We start from the raw sequence: 11,734 nt of genomic DNA on the forward strand, positions 1-11,734 counted from the left end.
TGCATTATATTTCACATACTCCGCTACTAAAAAATAGCTCTTTTCCAACCAAAAAAAAATCGACTAAACGTGGTGGGTTTTGAACATTTACCGATCAAAACATCTACTGAAATTGGTCGGTATCTTAAATATAAATTTTCCGGTATGCATTACCAACTGAAGATGGACTTACAAAACAGAATTGTGTGTAACCTTCACAATTAGAAGAAACAAAAGAGGGAAGATGCATGTTGTGAAATCTTCTTCCAAATCGTACGTTAAATCTTTCTTATTTTGTGTAATTGTGCTTAAATGCATGGTTCTTGCTCCTAATGGTTCATTCCAACTGACATGCTCACTGCAGTCATAATAATTCATTTAATAGGATCTCATTCTCGGACCGTGATGGCCTCTAATATTTCACTTGCTAGGCAAGCCTTACGTTAGAATAGTTTTTAGCCAGTTTTAACAAATCAAATCAGTTGATACCAATTAAACTGTAATAACTGAAATAATACAATCCTAGAACTGGTGTCACAAGTGCACGAGCGACTAGAATAATACAGATAATGGTCTGAATGAAAGGAAAACTATCTGAAATGAAATAAACAACTAGGATAAGGTAGAAGGGGACTTTAGGGCTGCGAATGCGGGGCACCTATACCTCAAGTCTCCAATCCGGCAATCAATCAGAGCAATCTACTGACCGCCACTAGGACCAACTCCAAAATTTACACAAGAGAGTGTAGTATGAGTACAACCGACCACATGTACTCTGTAAGTGCGGAGCCTAACTTTGACGAAGTAGTGCCGAGGCTAAGGTGGGTCACTTGCAATAACCTGTACGCAGTATAATAATAATAACATGAAAGAAATGCGGGAAAAGTAAGGCAGTTAACTTAAGAAAATAAACTCAATACTCGAAATCAGTAAAGCCAAAAACACCAGTACTCAGAATCTCGTATGAAAGCACCGAAAGCTAACACAATACAACAATGAATACAAAATACATAATTCGTTGAGGCGCGCAACCGATCCTGCCGTACAAACACATTTCACCATAACAATATCAATAATAACATGTAAAATCCATTGTGGCGCAACCCGATCCCGTCATATAATCAGAATCAATATCATATTCCTCCCTTATTTCACCATATCAAAATCACATATAAAATACGTTGTGGCATGCAACCCGATCCCACCATATTAATATCAACCCTCCCTTATTCCACCCATTGAAGCGTGCAACCCTATCCATAAACAAAAATCAATAAATGTAATCAACTCAGCAACTCAAATCACAAGAATCTCTACAAATATGAAAGCAAAACCATAAAGGAATCTCGTACCAAATCAAGAAATACCACAATTAATACTAAGCAACAAGTTAAGCCAAATATATGATAGTTAAAGTATACAAGTAAAATAATTAAGACAAGTAGCAATTAATCATGAAAGCATGGAAGAAACTAACATTTTAGTACGAGAATAATAAATGACAAGTAGCAAGTTAAGGCATAGGAGGCAATTAAAGCATGTAACAATTAAGACATGGAATAAAATAATTAATGAAATACGAGAAAGCATGAAAACAAGTATTTGATGGCGTATATACACTCGTCACCTCGCATATACGCCGCTACACATGGAATTCACATAGCACGTGGCTCAAGGGTTCCTAATTCCCTCAAATCAAGGTTAGACCCAACACTTACCTCGCTCCGCAAGCAAATCAAAGCTCAACAGGGCATTTTCTCTAAAATCCGCTTCCAAACCAGTCAAATCTAACCAAAATAGACTCATTAACATCAAATAATGCTAGGAAAATCAATTGCAATACATAAAGTTAAGATCTTTAGACTTTTCCCAAAAAGTCAACAAAAGTCAACCCCGGGCCCGCTTGGTCAAAAATCAAGTTTCGGATAAAAATTCATTTACCCATTCACCCCAAGCCTGATTATGTAATTAGTTTCAAAATCCGACCTCAATTTGAGGTCTAAATCCCAAATTTACAAAACCCCCAATTCTTCCCAAATCACTAATTTTCTACCATGAAAGAACATATATTAAGGTTAGAAATTAATGGGTGTTAATGAAAATGGAAGAAAATAAGTTAAAGTACACTAACCTATGAAAGGGTGATGAAATTTCTCTTCCAAATCGCCTCTAGGCCAAGCTCTAATGAAAAGATGGTGAAAATGGGTGAAATCCCATCTTTGGGACATTTAATAGACTGGGCATCAGCCCTTTTTCGCGTTCGCGAAGGGCTTGCCGCGTTCGCGAAGCACAGCAACCAGAATGACCTATGCATTCGCGAGGTTCCTCATGCGTTCGAGAAGGCTTCTTCCCTCAGGCCTTCGCGTTCGCGAGCCAGGGCTCGCGTTCGCGTAGAGAAAACCCCAGATCCCCCTTCACAGGTCCCTCAACACTACGCATTCGTGAGAGGCTGTCCGCGTTCGCGGAGGGCAACCCTCCAAAGCTTCGCATTCACGTTCCAGCCATCGCGTTCGCGATGAAGGAAAGCCTCCCCAACCCAGATTACTCTGAGCGATTGCGGGAGTATCTTCGCGATCGCGAATAAGAACACATCAAACACCAGCAGAAGTGAAAAATCAGAAATTTTCTAAGTTCAAAATTATCCGTAATAACATCATACAAACTCGCTCGCGCGATCAAAATATCAAAATAACATGTAGGACCAAGAATCAGACACCAAAACAAATTGAAATTTTCAAAGAAACTTAAGAACATGGATTTTTTCAACATGACGTCCGAATCATGTCAAATCAAATCCGTTTTGTAGTAAATTTTGCAGACAAGTCATAAATACTGAAACGAACCTATACCAAGTTCCGGAGCCAAAATCTGAACCCAGCAGTAACAAAGTTAACCTACGGTCAAACTTAGGAATTTTTTAAACCTTTAAATTGCTAGTTTTCAATAAATTACGTTAAATCAAGTTAGGGACTTCCGAATTCAATTCCGGGCATACGCCCACGTACAAAATCACAATACGAACCCACCGGAAGTTTAAAAATACTGATCCGGACCTGTTTACACAAAATGTTGACCGTAGTCAACTCATGAGTTTTAAGGCATGATTTCACATTTTCATCAATTTTCTCATAAAAACCTTCCAGAAAAAGGACACGGACTGCACATGCAAATCGAGGAAGGCCAAATAGATCTATTCGAGGTCTTAAAATACAAAAATGAAGGGTAAAACTATAAATGACATATCGGGTCATCACATTCTCCACCTCTATAACAAACGTTCGTCCTCGAATGGACATATAAAGGTACCTGAACTGATGAAAAGGTGTGGATATCTACTCCGCATGTCCGACTCGGACTCCCACATGGCTGCCTCGATCAACTGACCTCTCCACTACACTCAAACCGAAGGATAACTCTTAGACCTCAACTACCGGACCTGCCGGGCTAGAATAGACACCGACTCCTCCTCATAAGTCAAATCCTTGTCCAATTGGACTGAGCTGAAATATAACACATGGGACGGATCACTGTGATACTTCCGAAGCATGGACACATGGAACACCGGATGGACAGCTGACAAACTAGGTGGCAATGTGAGCCTGTAGGCCACCTCACCCACTCTCTCAAGAATCTCAAAGGTTCTGATATACCTAGGGCTCAACTTGCCCTTCTTTTCGAACCTCATCACACTCTTCATGGGTGAAACCCGGAGCAATACCCTCTCTCCAACCAGGAATGCAACATCACGAAATCTACGATTGGCATAACTCTTCTGCCTAGACTGAGCGGTGCAAAGTCGATCCTGAATAATCTTGACCTTATCCAAGGCATCCTGAACCAAATCTGTACCCAACAACCGAGCCTTCCCCGGCTCGAACCATCCAACTAGCGAACGACACCGCTTCCCATATAATGCCTCATAGGGAGCCATCTAAATGCTCGACTGGTAGCTATTGTGGTAGGCAAACTCCGCAAGCGGAAAGAACTGATCTCAAGAACCCCCGAAATCCATGACACAAAGGCAAAGCATATCCTCCAATATCTGAATAGGGCGCTCGGACTGCCCATCCATTTGGGGATGAAATACTGTACTCAACTCTAACCGCGTGCCTAAATCCCGCTATACGACCCTCTAGAAGTGCGAGGTAAACTGCGTACCTCGATCAGAAATGATAGACATGGGCACACCGTGAAGACGGATAATCTCGTGGATGTAGATCTTAGCTAACTGCTCTGATGAATAGGTAACTATCACTAGAATGAAATGTGCCGACTTGGTCAACCTGTCCGCAATGACCCATACCGCGTCGAACTTCTTCTGATTCTGTGGGAGTGCAACAATAAAATTCATAGTGATATGCTCCTATTTTGACTCAGGAATCTCTAACCTCTGAAGCAAACCACCAGGCCTCTGATGCTCGTACTTTACTTGCTGACAATATAGACACCGAGCTGTATATGGAACTATATCCTTCTTCATCCTCTTCCACCAGTAATGATGCTGTAAGTCCTAATACATCTTGGCGGTACCCAGGTGACTAGAATACTAGGAACTGTGGGCCTCCTCAAGAATCAACTCACGAAGCCAATCCACATTGGGTACCCAAATACGAACTTGCATCCTCAAAACCCCATCATCTCCAATAGTTACCTTCTTGGCACCACCATGCCGCATCGTGTGCTTAAGGACAAGCAAATGGGGATCATTATACTGACACTCTCTAATGCGCTCAAACAAGGAAGACCGAGCGACTTGCAAGCTAGAACATGAGTGGGATCTGAAACATCTAACCTCATAAACTGATTGGCCAAAGCCTGAACATCAACTACAAGTGGCCTCTCACCAACTGGGATATATGCAAGGCTACCCATGCTCACCGCCTTTCTACTCAAGGCATCAGCCACCACACTGGCCTTCCCAGAATGATACAAAATGGTGATATCATAGTCTTTCAACAACTCCAACCACCTTCTATGTCTCAAGTTGAGATCCTTATGCTTGAACAAATACTGTAGACTCTGATGATCCGTGAATACCTCACACGAAATGCCGTAAAGATAGTGCCTCCAAATCTTCAGCGCATGAGCAATGGCTGCCAACTCTAAGTCATGAACAAGGTCATTATTTTCGTGAACCTTCAACTACCGTGATGCGTATGCAATCACCCTGCCCTCCTGCATCAATACTGCACCGAGCCCAATCCGAAGATGCTGCTCATGCTCCTCTTGATTGCGGGAGTAGATCAGGATATCATCAATAAATACAATCACAAAAGAATCCAAATAGGGCTTGAGCACCCGGTTCATCAAATCCATAAATGCTGCTGGGGCATTTGTCAATCCAAATGACATCACTAGGAACTCATAATGCCCATACCAAGTCCAAAAAGCCGTCTTAGGGACATCAGATGCTCTAATCTTCAACTGATGGTAGCCAGACCTCAAATCAATCTTCGAAAACACCTTGGCACCTTGAAACTGATAAAATAAGTCATCAATCCTCGACAACAGATACTTATTCTTGATAGTGACCTTATTCAACTGCCGATAGTCTATACACATTCTCATCGACCTATCTTTCTTCTTTACGAACAACACGGGTGCACCCCAGGGCGAGACACTAGGTCTAATGAAGCCCTTATCAAGCAAATCTTGCAATGACTCCTTCAATTTCTTCAACTCCAGTGGGGCCATACGATATGGTGGAATAGAAATGGGGTGAGTGCCCGGAGCCAAATCGATATAGAAGTCAATGTACTTGTCGGGTGGTATCCCCGGCAGATTTGCAGGAAACACCTTTGGAAACTCACGAACAACTGGTACTAAATCCATGGAAGGAACCTCCAAAATCACGGACATAGGCCAAATAAGCTAGACATCCCCTCTCGACCATACGTCGAGTCTTCACATAAGAAATAACCCTGCTGGTAGAGTTGCTAGGAGTCTCTCTCTACTCTAATCGAGGCAACCCCGGCATGGCTTAGGTCACTGTCTTGGTGTGGTAGTCTTATATAGCATGATAAGGTGACAACCAATCTATACCCAAGATAACATCAAAATCTACCATATCAAGAAGTAGAAGATCTATGGTAGTCTCAAGACTCCCAATAGTAATCACACACGAGCAATAGACACGATCTACAATAATAGAATCTCCCACAGGCGTGGACACATACACATGAGCACTCAAAGAATCAAAATAGGATGACACGTAAGAATAAGTAGATCCCGGATCAAATAGATCTGAAGCATATCTACGGCAAATTGGAACAATACCTGTTATAATGGCGTTAGATGACTCGACCTCAGACCTAGTTGGGAAGGCATAACTGTCACGACCCAACTGGAGGGTCATGACTAGCACCCGGGCCATACTTGCCGAGCACCAACGTACATTTTATCTAACCTTCCTTATTATCTTTAAGGACCGACAAGATCAATATAAATGGTAGACATGGATCATGAACATCCAACAATGAAAGATAATGTCATGAACATACATAACATGGGACGACAAGATTGTCAAGAAACTATATATAAGGTACGAGCTACCATGAGTCGACACCTGTCTATGAGCCTCTAAAGGAACATAAGTTCTACAACATTGCCGGAACAGGGCCCCGACATACCCATAATGTCTATAACAAAAATGCATACCAAGACCACGGCAAGTCCGGAGAAGGGATCTCGCCAATAATCGCTGAACTGGACAGCCTACTGTGGTAGGAGAGCTGCGTCTACCCGTCTATCAAGACCTGCAGCACGACATGTAGCGTCCACAAATAAAAGGGACGTCAGTATGAATAAAGTACTGAGTATGTAAGGCAGGACAGCATAAGTAAGAACAGTAATGTAAACAGGGATAGGGAATATACAACATGTGACATCTGGGTACCTCTGAGGGCTACTGACATGAAACACATGATACATACATATATATATACATAAACTTTTAAAACATACGCCTTTGTGGGCATCACCATCATCATATCGTACCCGACCGTAATAGGCTCGGTAAAACGTACCCGGCCATCATAGGGCTCGGTAGAATCATACCCGGCCACGTGGAGCTCGATAAAATCCAACTGATCAGTGGTTGCACAATAGGTGCCGTACCCGGCCAACTACAGCGCGGCTCGGTAGAGTAAAATAGATACATATATATGATACATGCTGGACTTATTGGAATCATATTTTGAACCTTTCGGAGTGACGTAAGGTCGGTATCCTTCGTACACGTTATTAGGATTAACTCTTCATCAAGAATCTTATAAGAATCAGAAACTACCAACAACATTGATAATATAAGAATAAAAGAAGTAACATCAATATCAATCGTTTCATAAGAAGGGCAGCAATGTAAGTACTGCTAGCTTCTAAGAGTAGAGTATCTTTGGGAGCTCGTTCATTACATTATGTACAATCGGAGTCGAGCAAAAGAATAAAGGGGATAGCCTCACATACCTTGTATATACTTCCCAACCACAAGCTATGCAAATGTCACGGCTCCTTAGTCTACAATAAGAGAAATGACACTATCATTATCGTTTAAGCGTCGTAACTATTATGTATCGACCGCAACCTATTTTACGATGAAACAGAAAGCACCTCCCCTATTTATATGACTTCACACAAGTCAATACAATCACCAAACATCCCAAACAACATCATTAATAATCATATTGAGCCTCCCAAAACAGTCCACCAACCAACAACTTTACTACCAAGCCTTTCGATATATATTTCACAAGTTCTAGCTTCAACGACTTAGCCGCAACTTGGATAATCTTAAATATATATATAGAGTAAGAGGTTCCTTACCTTTAAACAAAAATAACAACTCCAATTTGACCTTAATTTTCCACGAAATATCTCTCCAATTCTGCCACAAGAACAAGGAAGCAAAACTAGCAATCAATACGGATTTTTCGGCACTAGAATTACTTTAGAAGACTTGAAATCACCTAGGGTTGATATTAAAAACTTGAAGGAGTATTTACAGAACATAAAACACTTAAAACAACCTCCCACACGAGCTGGAACAACACAAAAATTAGCAACAACAAGAAGAACAAGAAACTTACTAGCGCCACGGGATTCCCGACACTTGATTTGTGTTGTTTGCCCTTTGTTTGGGTCTTGGATCATGAGAGAACCTTGAGAGAGTGTTTTTAGGGTTCTAAAGTCTGAATATAATGAAAAATAATAACTTAAAATGGGGTTGAGGTATCTTATATATATCCATATGTCTTAAACCGCCTATGTGGGCCCCATAGAGAGCTGCTTGGCGCACTCTCATAAAAATGCGAATATCTCTCTATTCCAAGATCGTATCGACGAACGGTTTAATGCGTTGGAAACTAGACTCATAGATCTTCAATTTGATAGGTATATCACCCCATAATTCCAAGTATATTGGGAGAAAAATGTAGTAACATTTGACCTAAAGTTTAAGTAAAATTATAAACGTAAGTTGCGACAACTTTTATCGACTTTGTTTCATAACTCGCTTGACTTCAAGACTTATGATACGGATATTATATGATTCAAATACATTAAAACATGACCTCTTGGGACAATTAATCACCTCTAGTGTTACCCGAAAATACGGGTTACAACATCCTTGATTCGTTTAACTTCTAATACTTGTTAACCACTCTTATACACCCTTGTATCGTTTAAGACCAATAGGATTAACTTCTTATCATCTCAAAGATAATCTCTTCTTGAATTTACGTCGACTAACTTACGACGTGATCTAAGGTACGTAAATTTGGGTTGTAACAATAACATTAGGGTTGGGCCCCACCACTATGAACGACGTCTCTAGGATGGTCTCTAGTTGGCTGACCTCCACCTCTAACAGCCTGACCTCCACCTATAACGGCTTGACCTCCACCTCTAGTTGCCTGACCCCTGCCTCTAGCTAGTTGAGCGGGTGATGGAGCAACCGGTGCTTGAACTATGGAACGAGAACTCTATTGTGGCATGTCGCCCAATAATCTCGGACAGAACCTCCTAATGTGACCAATACCACCACACTCAAAACACCCATCATGCTGCTGTGGATGCTGAAGCTGAAGCTGACCCGAACGGGCCGGATAACCTGGGTGATAGCTCTGAATCAGAGGCACACTAATAGGAGCAGATGGTGAAATGTAGGCTGGCTGCCCAGAATGAGGCACATAAGGACCACGACTCCCTGAAGAATTGTGAGATACCTGAAGCATTGACTGAAATGGCCTGGGAGGATGGACCGTACCAAAAGTACCCCTACCTCCAGATGAGGCACCATTGAAACTACTGGAATAACGAGACCTCTTATCTGACACCGATTCCCTCTCCTAAGCATGAACCATCTCGATCTGTTTAGCAATATCTACGACCATCTGGAAAGAAATATCACTCCCGGTCTCCTTGGCCATCTGTAGCCTGATAGTGTAAGTGAGCCCATCAATGAATCTTCTTACTCTCTCCCTCTCAGTAGGAAGCAAGCTAATGGCATGATGAGCTAGGTCCACAAATCGAGTCTCTTACTGGGCGACAGTCATACTACCTTGCTGAAGACGCTCAAACTGCCTGTGGTACTCTTCTCTCAGAGTGACAAGAATGAACTTCTCTAGAAATAGTTGTGAGAACTGATCCTAGGTAAGTGCAGGCGACCCAGCTGGTCTAATCAACATATAATCTCTCCACCACCTCTTAGTGGAACCAGTCATCTAAAATGCTACAAAATCGACCTCATTGGTCTCAACTATGCCCATATTCTGCAGCACCTCATGGCAGTGGTCTATATAATCTTGTGGGTCCTTAGAAGGTGCACCACTGAAGTGAATAGGGAAGAGCTTGGTAAACTTGTCCAACCTCAATAAAGCCTCAGAAGACATGGCTGGCCTATCGCCGGCCTGTGCCGCAATAATCGGCTGAACCACCCCAACTGGCGGGGCTGCTGGAGTCTGATACCGGGGAGCCACCTTCTCCAGGGTGTGAGTAGCGGGAGTATGTGCTCCTTCACCGGTCTGGGCCACACTCTCCATAAGTCCCACCAAATGGACTAAAGTATCCTGAAGCACTGGAGTAGCTATGAAGCCCTCCGAAACCTGAGCTGGTCCGACGGGTACAATCTGAGCTGGAACCTCCTCCTCAAAATCCACCTGAGGCTCCACTACGGGTGCTGCTGCTCGAGCTCTAGGCTGACTCTCCCTCTGCCCCGGCCTCTAGCGCGACCTCGGCCTCAACCTCGACCTCTGCCCCTGCTCGTAGCTGCCACAGGGGGCTCTGTCTCTTGTCTTGATGTAGATGCAGTGCGTGTTCTCGCCATCTGCGAGAGAATAGGAATAGAAGGGTTCAATCATCAATGATAGAATAAAAATCACATGATAGAGTAAGAAATAAATGATACTTTTCCTAAAGTCCACAACCTCTGGAAGATAAGTATAGACATCTCCGTACCTATTCTCCAGACTCTACTAAGCTTGCTCGTGACTCGTGAGGCCTAGGCAACCTAGTGCTCTAATACCAACTTGTCACGACCTGGAATTCTCACCCTCGGGACCGTGATGACGCCTAATATTTTACTCGTTGCGGCGTGCAACCCGATCCATAAACAAAAATCAATAAATGTAATCAACTCAGCAACTCAAATCACAAGAATCTCTACGATTAACGAATATGAAAGCAAAACCATAAAGGAATCTCGTACCAAATCAAGAAATGCCACAATTAATACTAAGTAACAAGCCAAGCCAAATATATGACAGTTAAAGTGTACAAGTAAAATAACTAAGACAAGTAGCAATTAATCATGGAAGCATGGAAGAAACTAACATTTTAATACAAGAATAATAAATGACAAGTAGAAAATTAAGGCACAGGGGACAATTAAAACATGTTACAATCAAGACATAAAATAAAATAATTAATGAAATACATAAAAGCACGGAAACAAGTATTTGACGGTGTATATACACTCGTCACCTCGCATATACGCCTCTACACATGAAATTCACATAGCACGTAGCTCAAGGGTTCCTAATTCCCTTAATCAAGGTTAGACCCAACACTTACCTCGCTCCGCAAGCAAATCAAAACTCAACCGAGGCCTTTCCTCTAAAATCTGCCTCAAAACCAATCGAATCTAACCATAATCGACTCAATAACATCAAATAATGCTAGGAAAATTAATTACAATACATAAATTTAAAATCTCTACACTTTTCCCAAGAAGTCAATAAAAGTCAACCCCGGGCCCTTTTGGCCGAAACTCGATATTCGGACCAAAATCCATTTACCCATTCAACCCTGAGCCCGAGTATGTTATTAGTTTCAAAATCCAACCTCAATTTGAGGTCTAAATCCCAAATATACAAAAATTCCCAATTCTTCTCAAATCCCTAATTTTCTACCATAAAAGAATAAAGATTAAGATTTGAAATTAATAGGTGTTGATGGAAATGAAAAAAAATAAGTTAATGTACACTAACCTATGAAAGGGTGATGAAATTTTTCTTCCAAATTGCCTCTAGACCGAGCTCTAATGAAAAGATGGTAAAAAATGGGTGAAATCCCATCTTTGGGACATTTAATAGACTCGACGTCAGGCTTTCTTCACGTTCGCGAAGCACAACAGCCAGAATGGCCTACGTAATCACAAGGTTCCCCACGCATTCGCGAAGGCTTCTCCCCCCAGGCCTTCGCATTCGCGAGCCAGGGCTCGCGTTCGTATAACCCCAGATCCCCCTTCCCAGGTCCCTCA

This window comes from Nicotiana tomentosiformis, chromosome 3 (genome assembly GCF_000390325.3).
Source record: "Nicotiana tomentosiformis chromosome 3, ASM39032v3, whole genome shotgun sequence".
Classification (NCBI taxonomy): domain Eukaryota; kingdom Viridiplantae; phylum Streptophyta; class Magnoliopsida; order Solanales; family Solanaceae; genus Nicotiana; species Nicotiana tomentosiformis.